The sequence below is a fragment of the Lagopus leucura genome, unplaced genomic scaffold, assembly GCF_019238085.1.
Source record: "Lagopus leucura isolate 7727_CA_CO unplaced genomic scaffold, USGS_WTPT01 Super-Scaffold_100045, whole genome shotgun sequence".
Taxonomy (NCBI): Eukaryota; Metazoa; Chordata; class Aves; order Galliformes; family Phasianidae; genus Lagopus; species Lagopus leucura.
In genome coordinates this window covers 2,958,682-2,971,649 of record NW_024962292.1, presented here as the reverse complement: position 1 = coordinate 2,971,649, position 12,968 = coordinate 2,958,682, and the positions used below count along the sequence as shown (strand labels likewise).

Genomic DNA, 12,968 nt, shown 5'->3' with positions numbered 1-12,968 from the left:
AGCCATCGTAACAGTTCCAGGAAAAACAGACATCATTCTGTCCACCAAATACTTGTAAAATGTAGGGGTATCCAATCAAGGTAGGAGTTCATTCTGCTGTGGTCTGTGTGAAATGATTTCAGACCAATTGCCACATGGGCAAACTTGATACTTCAGTAGGGCTCCCAGCAAGGAGAAGGGGTGATCCAGGCAGAGCTCACTGCCTGACTCACTCCACATAGGCACTCACCCTACAACATCATTAGCCTCTAACCTGTAATCTCGTGTGCTTTCATTATCCTGAATAGCTACTCTGACTTCAACAGACAGAAAAAAATTGCTTTGCAATTAAGCACATCTAAATGTCTGGAAAGTTGCCCAAATAATTTTTTTTTGTCAATAGCACATGCAAATGTTTTCTATGGAACTATGGAATTTTCTATGGACTTGACTGCTCACTACCCTGTATGCACCACTAATAATTGGGATGCATTTGAAAATACGGTATGTTGCCATATTTATGACTAATAAGCACAGATATTTTGGAGAAAAAAAAAAGAGCACAGTTGTGCAAAAACATTTTAAATAAATTTGCAGCTCATCACAGTAGAAACAGAACTATCTGCCTAGAAAGACACTAGATTATAGATGGAGATCAACTGTGAGACTACCAAAGACACACACTAGTCAGCATCTCCTAGGTGGAAAAATGTCAGAAAGGAAGGAGCAAGTCTGGAAGAAATTCCAGTTCCAAAATAAAACAATTATAAGGAACAATTCACTCATTCATTTTGTGGTAAGGTCTTGTCAGCACATAGCCTGAGTAACATTAAAATGGTAGTTAGCAGTGATTCTAATATATTAAGGCAGCATCAAATAATTCTGTTTTATTGAGCTCATTACTGCACTTCTGCATTCCCAACACTTTAATCTATTACTGGCAGAAAATATTAATGCAATCCTTCAGACAGAAAATCAGCACTGTCCTTTCCTAATGCCCTTAAGTCCTCCAAGATCTCTGTACCCACAATAAACTACAGGTCCTGTATTAAGGTTTGGCTAAAGGCCTAAAACAAAATGTGTCTGGACTGTCTCAAGCTGACACATAAAGTTGTGGTCCTAAGTCAGCATGTACCAGGAATCTGTGCAACAAAATAATACTAAATAAAAGGGGTAGAAGAAGAGATGAGGACACTGATTGTAATTTCCCAGTGTTATTCAGAAAGCAAACAGCACTTTTCCCACCTACTTAAAATAAGGCAGAAGAGAAAAGATTAAGTGCTATAATTTTCTGCTTCTTTCATTTATGGTGCTTCTAAACAGGAGATGAGTCAATGAGGGGCATCTTTTGGTGGTGAGATAGGGACAGAGGTAGATGGAACATGAGTGGCCTCATAGAGATGAATTAAATTTCTGATCCAATAACCTGTTATTGGTATTGACCAAGAACAAATTGTATTCTCTTAGTATTGTAAAGCAAAGAGCAGGGAAGAGATTGTGACCCCAAGGCTCAACATAAAAGGTACTAAATGAAGACTTTTGTTCACCTGATGGGAGGAAAAACAATAACCTTTTCACTGGAGGATAATGAAGGGAAGGAGGAGAAATGGAAGCTTTTGAGGAGAAAACAATATGATTTATTTTTCCTAGGACAGCAGGTGGTTAGATGAAGCAGAAACAAGCCCCTCCTTTCTTATTTCCAGGGAAAGAAAAGCTATGAGAATGTTTCCTAATCTTTATAGAATGCCCAGTTTACTGAGGATCTTGATGTAGTGCTGAGCTAAAATGTTTAATGATGGTTTGTGTTTGTTTTAATGGTAAAATCAAAGGGAACTGGAACAGGGGCATTGGCACAGAGAGCACAGAGCAGTGGGTATGGCTCCGAGCTGACAGAGTTCAAGGAGTGCTTGGACACTGCACTCAGATGGAGGGTTTGGGTGGTCCTGAGAGGAGCCAAGAATTGGATTCAGTGGTTCTTGTGAGGCCCTATTAACTTGGGATGTTCACTGATTCTATGAAAAAGCATTTAAGTGGATGGAGGCAGCTGGATTATCAAAATATTCACTTTTTGAAGGAGACCTTTTGGTTTTCAAATCTTCCATGTTTTGTAGAAAAGCTTAAAATGCCATGTATTAGATAGGAAATATATTTAAATTTTGGAAATATTTACTACTCCAACAAATTAGCAGAGTTTTCTGTAAACAGGACAAGAAAGCAAATGTTGCTTTGGCAAGATTTAAGAGGAAAATGGTCCAGGAGCATCTTTTTGTTATATGTAAATACTAAAGCTAGATGTTTCATACAACACTTCTGGTTTACCATTTTTTTTTAAGCCATTTTGCACTGTAAGAGAATTGATGAAATAGTTGTTTGGCCTCACCTTTTGACTCTTATTCTATGGTGTTACTATCCTCTTTCTGGGTGGGCATTGATAAAGCACTGCTTTTACTAATTTTTATGTCATGCCCTTTCTTGTAATTAAAATATATATATATATATATATATATACTCAAAAAGTACGATACAATGCATATTAATTTGGGATTTCTGTTAATTTGGGATATCTGTTAGAGCACCTAAAATAGAAGTATTCCAGAATGGTTCACTTGAAGCAACATTCTGTCTGCAAAACTGTCAGGGAGAACTTCTTCAGGGACTGAGGCAAGTAAGAAATTATGGTTTTCCCTCAAAGTTTGTTTCTTCAAACAGATTAAGTGCGAGGTTAATTGAACCCATTACCTCCTCTGTGGGCAACATCTCTTCGATACAGATTCTTTTCCTTTTTTTGGCCAGAACATAACATCTGGGTTTTCAAGCAAGCAAGCCTTTTTAACGTGCAGTGCAGGTGATGCTGTAACCATCATTCTTGCAGCTTCCACAGCAAATGTACTCTTTAGTACCACAATAATTGAATTTAGAGGGAGTGGCTGTCTAGAATCAGTAATCTTCACCATTTCTAAATGAAGCATATGGTGGGACATTTCAGAAGCAAACTTGTGGACATACATATAATAATTAACATCAGAATTGTCAAAAATCTGTGTCAGAAGTTCTGAAATAGTGTACAGACTATAGAAAACAGATTCTTTGAACCTAGCAGAGAACTAATGCAGATATTTGCATACATGGAATGATTTAAAAAAATAGAGTTATGGGTTCTTTTTCTGATGATAAATTTTTCTTCTTGTATTTAGTTCCCAGATCAGATTTATTTTGAAATATATATTTAATAAAATGTTACTATCATAGAAGTCTGAATTTTGTTTAAAAAAATGGGATTTATGTTTGATAACACAGTTTATCAAACAGGAAGGGCAATTAAAAATATACTAGATGTAAATAACAACAACAAAAAAATCAGAATACAATTGATCAAGTCAGTGGAACAAGTTTGGTGTTTTAACTCAAGCATTTTGCTTTTCTGTTTGAACAATCAAAAACGCTGGTGTGGAAAATCTACCATTAAACAACAGAGATGCCAGGGATGGCAAGGATGTAAAATCATGTCTGCCCAACAATATTTTCAGAGGTTTAGCTGTATATGAATGTGAAAAATAAGCCTCAGCTTCCGTTTCGCTGTCATCCATGGCTGCGTTTTGAAACACTTGGAAGGATTTGCTGTGAAAATGGCAGGTCTGTTCTTACTGATTGAATACGCCTGGGGAATGCAAAGGGCTCACGAAGACTAAGAGGTCTGGGAAGCCTTGCTCAGATGAAACTTTGAACACTTTTATCAGACTTCCAAACAATCTAGAAGAAAAGAAATCAGATGAGCTTTTTTTTTTTTTCTTTTTCTTTTTTTTCCAGACATCTTACTTTTCTGTAAATGTCTAAGGGTGAAGTCACACACATCTCCTATCATCTTTAACTGAACTTCCATGGCATATCCTACAATGAAGGGAATGGTGCATCTGTCCTAGAGGTGGCACTGTTGCATTTCTCTGATTGCCATTAGTTTTGTAATGGAGAAGTCCTAATTGGAGGGAAAAAAGGAAATTAAACTATGCATCAGCTGTCATATTATTGTATTTGCAATGTTGAAGTTGCTCCTGAAGATCAAAATCTCCTCACCTTTCTTCCTGTCAAACTCAGACATCTTTGTTGGTCTGCCTAAATTAAGAAAAATGGAAACAGTGATATTTGACTGTGTAATCAATTAAGGCATTTTTCTTTGAAAAAGGAATTTCTTCAAACACCTTAATTTTAATATGAAAAATTAACTTAGAAAGATGAGTTCAAATATTAAAGCTTTAGTTACAATTTTTCTATTGCTTTAGACATAACATTTCATTTTTATGTATGTGTGGGAGTGGGCATAAAAGTGTTACGTTCTGGCAGCAATACTGATGGGGCACACTAAATCTGAGACGCTGGAGTTTTGACATCACATCTTGGTGGTGTCGTCTATAAGCTGACAGAACAGGATGTACAGCACTAGAGAATCAAAACTTCAGCCTTTAAAACAAACAAATCCCAGATTTAGCTGTTTAGATTCCTGTCTGTGAAGTGTTCCAAAGTGGGAAACCTCTCCTTATGGAAGTAAACCTCTGCTAAGCTGGTTACAAAGTAAAGAGTTGGATCTAATTGCTCATATGATATCCAGGTACGGATTGCTCTGGGTTAGGGTTAGGGTTGCATGCATTTCTCTTCTGCCTGAGTCATACTTGTAGGTATGGAACAGGTTGATTGATAATAGAAGCTAAGGAGAAGACCAGAGTTAGAAAAAAGGAGATAGAAATAGGGAGGAAAAGAGCCGATTTCTCAGAAAGAGGAAGGATCAAAACTAGCCCTCTGCCTTTGGCATGCATGAATGAAAGTATCACGCCAAACAAACAGAGCAGAACACGTGAAAACTTGCTTTTGCTTGCTTGCCTGTGGTCAGAATCGTGTAATTATAGAATTACCAAGGTTGGAAAAGACTTCCGAGATCAAATCTTTAGAACTGACTGCTAGTCACCATGATAAAACTGCATTCATTTGTCAAATTGTAGAGATGTACTGTGAGCATGAAGAGATCTGCTCTATTCTCTCAACTGAGCCAAGCTGTCTGCTCAGATGTGGTTTTTTTTCAACAATTCCCTTTAAATAAAATCTACATAATATTGTAGGCTTGTGTTTAAAAGCCAAGTATATAAATCAGTTAAGAGCATTTAAGTCATCAGAGGACACACTTTTTCTTACTCAACATATGCTTACTTTTTCTCCTAAATCCTACTTAATAGGGCATTTACAGATTGTTAGCAGTACTTTGCTAGAACTCAGTGTACAGACATCGAATACCCAACAAGTGCTCTGCAGGACCAGATCCTCAGTTTCATTCTGTTTAAAAGTGATTGCTCTTATGGAGAAGAGAGAGTAATGCATGTTTTTCTTAAATTAGAGTAATTAAAACTACCCTCATAATATCACTGTTCTAGAATTGTATGTGGTTGGCCTATACAATTTTCAACATATCTCACTGATGTACTAAATCACAGAATCACAGAATGGCCAGGGTTGGAAGGGACCTCAAGGATGAATCTCCAACTCCCCTGCCACATGCAGGGCCACCAACCTCTTCATTTAACATTAGACCAGGCTGCCCAGGGTCCCATCCTATCTGGCATATATATATATATATATATGTATATATATAAACCAGCTTTTTTTGCCTCAAGAATTTCAGAATAGGATAAGAATGATTGTATGAGGAAATACAAATACAGGACACAGTGGGCTACTGTCATTAAGATGAAATGCATTGAAGGGAAATCACATTTAGGAAAGAAATCTTTTTTTTTTTTTTTATTGGCTGCCAGAAATAACAGCTGATTGCTTTGTGCCCTTTATCTTGTGCTCGTGTTGGAAAGCAGCTGCATTGCAGCATCAGATGTAGGCTCCTGAAATCTCTGAAGCAGACTGCTGGGCTCTAAAATGTAACTCCAGTATGATATTAAATGCATTTTGAATAAAAAAGAGAAGATATGCTTCCATTATAATAAAACCTGGACTAATGTACTTGCAAGACCTTTCCAAAACAGTGTCCTCTTAGAAAAACATGTTGCTGTATAAATAGTAATTCTATTTGATGAAAAACAGTGCTTTCCTACTGTTGTTATAAGTTGAACAGCGAAAACATAGAAGCATCTATATTAGGAAGTTTTGTGCTCTTTCCTTTATCAATGAATACAATGCTTGCATTTTGGGAGAGTTTATAGCTGAAGTTTCATAATTAATTGTATAAGATGCTGCAGAGGAAAAAACATTATCTGTAAAGACTAAGACAGATGAATTACTTCAAGGCGCTCTGTCCCTCATTTCCCTTAATGCTGGAGGGTATTTTGTCCACAAGTAAAAATACAAATAACTTGTCAGTTCCAGGAAGCAATATTCAATATTGTACCTGTAAGCAGCTATGCATTTCTATAGCAACTAATGCTTGCTACTGTGGTCAAAGAATTCCCTTTATTATATATATATACATACACATATACATATAAACAAACAGAACAGTCCATTACTGTAAAAATACCCAATTCCAGATAGAAAGGTCAGAATTACTCCTGGGTTCTCAGCACTGGATACACATATTTTGGGGTACTCCAGCAATCCACTGAAGTGCTCAAACTGCATTTTTTTTATACTACCCACAGGCTGCTACTTGGAGAACAATACCTTTTCAGTCCTATAAAGAAGGATATTTAAGTTAAATCCAACAGACTGTAATGATCATGCCATTTTTTCCCCTGTCTTTAATGTTTCAGAGATTCTCAACTGTGTTAGAAACAGAATGTTCATTAAAATGTGGTAGGGTAACCTCTGAATATACAGTTTTGGGAGATAACTCCTTGAGAACTTCTCATGGCCAAAATCCTGATTGTGTGGACACAGTATAAACCATTCTAGCTTGGTGGCAGGCTGCATTAACTGTGAGCCCCAGCACTTCATTTGATATCAATACTGTTTCCATGGAATTTAATATGATGCATACTCAAGTCATTGGAAGCAGTGATCTTGGAATAAGAAGGCAGAGGCCACTGCTGCTCTGTATTTGTACTGTAAGCAGATTCTTAGCTGAACTAATGATGGTTTGTTATAACTTGCAGTATGCAGTTGAAAAGACTACCTTGTGCAAGGCAACATGATGTCTTATCTGATTTCATTAGGACTGTGAACATACACATACCTGTAAGATAGTTTTAGCTTTAGGCAGCTTAAACAAATGCTACATTTCTGGATTCCACATCATTTTGAAACTAGAAATGCAGAAAAACATGAGTGTTAACTTCAGTTTTCATGTTAAGCACTGCCATGAATTTGCTCACCAACCTGAATAGTGTTCAGACACAACAGTGCAGAGACATAACATCTTGCAATCACGCCAAACTCTCAGATGACTGCAGGTGTGGTGTTGAAAGGGAAGGGCAAAGCCTCTCATTTCTAAGGCAAGTAACTGTAAAACGGGAAAAAAATCCCAGGTACTTCATGTAGTCAGCCCACCTGGCAGCTCTATTCATATCTAAAAACTGATGATAAAGACAGAATTCTCAATTAGCTAAGGCCAAGGATGAAATGTTGGATATTACAGTGAAAATAGTTTATAAGCTGCTATTTCTCAAATGCAGTCTGACAGCGTTTCAGAAGCAAATACTTTGGCCTAGATTTTCAGCTGTGTGCAACAGTGTTCAAACCCAGTGACACAGAGTATGCCATGCTAAAATTCCTATTTGCACTGATTTTAGCATAAGATTTCCCCGTCTCTGATAATTATTTTAGATATAGAAACAATGAAATCCAATTTAATTGAGAAGTTCAAAACTCCTTAACTTCATGATAAGAAATGATATTACAAACAAACAGGAAAAAAAAACAACCATAAGCAAGTGAAGCAATACATAAGTTATGCTCTTAAAAGATGTTTCCTTGAAGAACTACTTTGTCTATAATGCTGTGCAAATGCCCAACATCTGGTCCATATAAATTGCCATGAAATTCATCATGCTCTCCTGAAATGTTGCTGTAAGAGACTGCAGTTGTATGAGTTGTCTGGCATGAGATACTGCTACAAATAAATCTGACAACCAAACAGCTACAGCAGAATGGATTGCATCTGATAGAGTGTCGGCTTGCTCAGTAAGCTGTGGCCTTTTATGGTGGAAATGAATGAATGAACAATTTTTGAGAAACAGTGAGAGTTGACATAGTCAGTACTGAGGTACAACCATTTTAAACACCCCATGTATTTAGTACACTTTTAACTTCCTAGTCAAATGGTATGATCATTGAATCCTAATAATACTGAGGTGCAAAGCCTGAAAGCAAATCTGACAGATCTGGGTGTTAGTTTGTGTATCCTGCACTCAGTTTTAGAGAATGCCCCAGAGATATAAATAACTGCCCCTGCTTCAGTATGCAAAGTGATACGGATTTCTTCCTTTTCAATGAATTTACACAAATGATGGTTTGAAAATGTGCTTTAAAATATTTATTAAAATGATAATAATCTTTGAGAAGGAAAGATGAACCACTATTACACTGATGTACATGCATGAGAATTGTCTTCTCTCTCTTTTCCCACTAAAAAAAAAAAAAAAAAAAAGACTATTGGTTGATTACTTTCTTACTTTCTTTAACAAAATATAAAAAACTGAAGAAGATATTCTTATACTGGATTGAGTGTATCTACCCTGAAGTATTCTATTAGTTTAATGTAAATACTGTAAAATCGTGTCTTGCCGTCCTCTGAAATAACCTTCCTGTGTACTACAGGAATCTTCAGTTATCTTTTGATTGTTATTACTGATCACTGACCAAAATTAAGGATAGCATATCAACTTTAAAATGCAGTATTAGAGATGCCTTTTAGACTCAGTATTGCAATTGCTGTCTTGCTACCGTTCCGTATGTTGCAGGCACAAGAGGCTTTGAAGTGAGTGCCTTGTTCACCACTAGCAAAATGTTCAGCTGCAGTTCAGCAGTTCTCACTGCTTTCTGAGCTATTCTTGTTCACAAACCCAGGCAGGGAATGCTCTGTAAAACCATGCTTCCCTGTGGTACTTACAGTACTTTTGATTACTGCTAGCCAGGAAGGATAGCAATGTTGCAACTTCCATGCTGCCCCTTTCAGCTGGGAGTGATGATGCTGATACATGTGAGTTTCAAACGAATCATTTATGTAGAGGTGGTGTGAAATATGAAAGAATGCTTTATCTTGAGATTCAGGAGAGCTTAAATTTGCTTTGGGCTCAGCTATTACTGCAAAAGCAAGGGCAGTTTCCCTCAATTTCTTGTGACCTGTATGATGCTGAAAGCCTAATGAGTTTCTCACTGTACCTTGACCTTAGCACAGCAAGGAAATAAAACTTGGAATGATGACACCACATTATAAATAAATAATACTTAAATACTGACTGTAAATAATGAATATAAATTATCTAGTTTATTAAGCCCAAAAGTCTATTTCAGAATTAGTGACATAAGGAAATACTCAGTTTAGTGATTCTTAAAGCTTGATGATTTTTAGTGTAAGTCTGAGGTGCAACATCAAGGAAAAAGTACATTAAAATGATTAAATATGCTATAGAATCATTCATGATGCTTTGACTGAAAAAAAAATGTTGCATATGTTCATCTACATGAAGAAAATGCTGTTCCCACAGTAAAGATATGAAATAGGTTATTGGAATGTATTGTGAGCTATACAACACTTCTTACATCGTAATTATCTGCATTTGTTCCTGTGATTACTGTAAGCTATTTAAATACATATAAGATCAATACAAAACGTTTAAAGAAAGATCAAGGAAATTCAAACATCTGAACCACTCATAAAAAACCTGGAAACATTGGCACCCTCATAAAAGATTAAAAATGAAAAATGTAGTCTATAAAACCAATATAAATTCACAGAATAAGATTAAAAGTTTTGAGTATATCTAATTCAAACTACATAATCATTTACATATTTTCTCATTGTATTCCAACAGCCAAATATTAATTCAGTATGTGCGCATCTGCAAAACTATTTAAGAATAGGCAGAAAAACAATTTGAATGAAAGCATGTTGTGAATCAGAGTGTTTAGCAGGGGTATGTACATAAAACGAAAATATATTTCTGATTTTGGGGAAAATGTAGGCTCAGATTTCTAGTCACTGAAATTAATTCTAGACACACAATAATCTGGTCTATCAATTCTTTGCTTCACAAACAGAAGCCTCCTGCACACAGTGCACTTTAAAAGCAAAACGTGGTATATTTAAGTACTGGAAAATAATACGCTTATTTGAGAAGCAGAGTATCAGTCACAAATATGTACTATTTAGTAAGCTGTCTTAAACATAGGTCTACTGAGCTTTATGTCATTTTTTCCCAAGAAAATTTACATTTATCAGTAAACATCATAAATCAGATAATTGAAAATACAGAAAGAATGGTAAAGTACAGTCCAATTTTAAACCATCACACATCTTGTTATGTTAAATTATGTAAATAAAAATGGACTGTGGTGACTAAGATTTGCCCCTCTACTGAAAAAGACATAGCCACTTGTTTCCCATTCACCCTTCTGGAATCATTGGAGTGCATTGCATACAAGGCAGGATCACATTTTTTCATTTGCTAAGCTGTGAAGAGTAAGTCGTTTATCTGAGTTTCATGCACTAATTCCCCATTCTTTCCAATCTACTACCACTAAAATATATTTGCTTACAAGACCTTTGCCTACACAGCAAGTAATTGGATGCAAAAGGAAAGCACCAGCAGAATGAAGCTGTCAGTGCTGAGGTTCATTTGCTGAAGCAATCTGTAGTTTGGAGTTTTACTCTAGACTGGATTTAGTATGATCCCTTAAACTGAAACCTTCTGTCATGCATGTAGACTGAAGCTGTCTGAAGGAACAAGAGCTGGTTTGGAGTTAGCGTCCCTGTTAATGGTTGAGTGGCATGCAGTATGCTTCAGCAGCAGAGCTTACAATTTATTTTTCTCAGGAAAGAAGCTAGTTTGGGCTTATCAAAACCATTCTGCAACTGAGCCAGCATGTGGAAAGTAGGAACAATGGAGAAATTCATCTAAAAATTACACTACTCTTCTGAATGGAGAGGCTAATGGAGATGTGGCCCACTCCTGAGAAACAGATTATTTCTTGGGAGGTTGGGAAACAGCAGCATATATCTGAAATTACATGTCAACAGTGGCCTGTTCAATGAAGCAACGTATATATTAGAAGATTTGAAACCACTGGGCTATATTCCAGTTTTGGAAAGTGACAAGAAAGAATATCAGAGATGAAAGTAATGTCTTCATGTTGAAATGTTCACTCTTCTGGCAGTGAATAGGAAATACTTGGTGATTGAACAGTGTTATGCAGTGAGTTTGAAACTTAACATTTGGAAGTAGGTGAGAAGGAACTCTAAATGGAATTAAAAAAAAAACAAAACAACATTGGAGAAACATTTCTGAAAGATACTACTGCATATAAGTATTGCAGCAAACAATCAACTGAAGTATATCCTGATTTTATCTAAAGTGAGATCTACGAATGACTTTATATATATGTATGTATATATATATATATATAGAATTTTATTTCTGTTTGTTGGATTCCTTACACATTTCACTTAGCTGCCAGTGTCAGAGATAGCTTTGTGTCTTTTGTGCTGATTCAATAGGTTTTCAATTTACAGAACCAAATTTCCCACCATATAATAGAGCAGGAATACGAAAGTCTCTGGGAATATTGTGATTGCACTGAACTATGACAACTGTTGCTAACTTTGCTGTTTAACAGTGCTAAAGCCTTCTTCTGAACAAAGAATTAACATCTGCTGCCACAAGTTGACTCCAGAAATGACAGTAAACTGCAAACAGAAAAATACTTTCATGCTTTCCCTGCATCCTTTACAGTGAATAGAATTTGTGGAATTCACTGGCTATGGGCAGTGCTCAGTAATTAATTGTGTATTTAAAATCTGGCAGAGATCTGCATTCATCTCTAAAGAAAGAATAAAATGACAGCAAGTAACAGCCAAAGTTGGATTGACATTTGTCTTACTATGTGCATCTCATGGATGCAATACAATTAGATCTCTAAACAAGACTAATAATTAAGAGAACAGAGAGCAACCTATTCAGTTATCCACAGGAATTGAATATGCTTTTCGGAGCCTAGGTATAACCATTTAGAATATCTACCAAAAAATGCAATTTAACAGCCCTATCTCTGTAGGATCTCTCTATACCCCACCCACAGGAAAATGAAGGGGCTGGAAGCTGTTCACATGCTTTTCCAAGTTAAGAGATCCTTCCCCAGAGATTTTCTTTCCCACATTATCTAAAAAGTTGAAGGACATTTTTGAACATATAAAATATGCAAATGAGGTCTTGCTGCTGTAAGGAAATAGCTGGGATAATACATGAACCTGTAACTCATAATCATGTTTGGTATCAACTTTTCATGATCCAACTTCAGCCCTGCCTCTATAATTTCCAAGCCAAAATTAGCCAGGACACACAAAATTGGTGGCAGTGTGAGGAAAGATGTGCCACAGCTGCAGCTCCTCCCCGGTCTCCCCATGAAATAGCCAAGATCTGAGGAAGTATCAAAAGCTATTAGCACAAATGAAGAGCCCTTCACGTCCATGTTGAAGTATTATTGGCAAAGGGTATTAGACTTCAGTTGCAAATGCTCTCAGCTACCAGCCCAACACCTCTCGCAGACTACAAATTATGAAGTGATTTGTTTTTCAGCCCAAGGTGTTAATAAGAGATGTGAAAAGTCTGGGTTCACCAAATGTTGCTGTTACACTAAGCTTAATGGCCCTCAGAGAAGAAAATTGACTCTCTGACTTCAAGAACAAGTTTTCTAATGAGCCTGAGTGATGAAAGAGAAATATTTTGCACGTAGTTCTTCAGAACAACAAGAAACTCCTGAGAAGGGAAGTGATAGTTTTTGATAGAAACAGACAAGTCTTTAAACATACTTTCTTCAGAGGTTTTGAGATAGTATATTCT

At 36.4% G+C, this 12,968-nt stretch overlaps 1 protein-coding gene across 4 annotated transcripts in view; it reads right to left on the bottom strand.

Annotated features, from left to right (window-relative positions):
• PPP1R3D (protein phosphatase 1 regulatory subunit 3D) overlaps positions 1–12,968 on the bottom strand; it is a 125,101-nt gene that overhangs the window by 49,627 nt on the left and 62,506 nt on the right. The gene's annotated exons all lie outside the window — the stretch shown is intronic.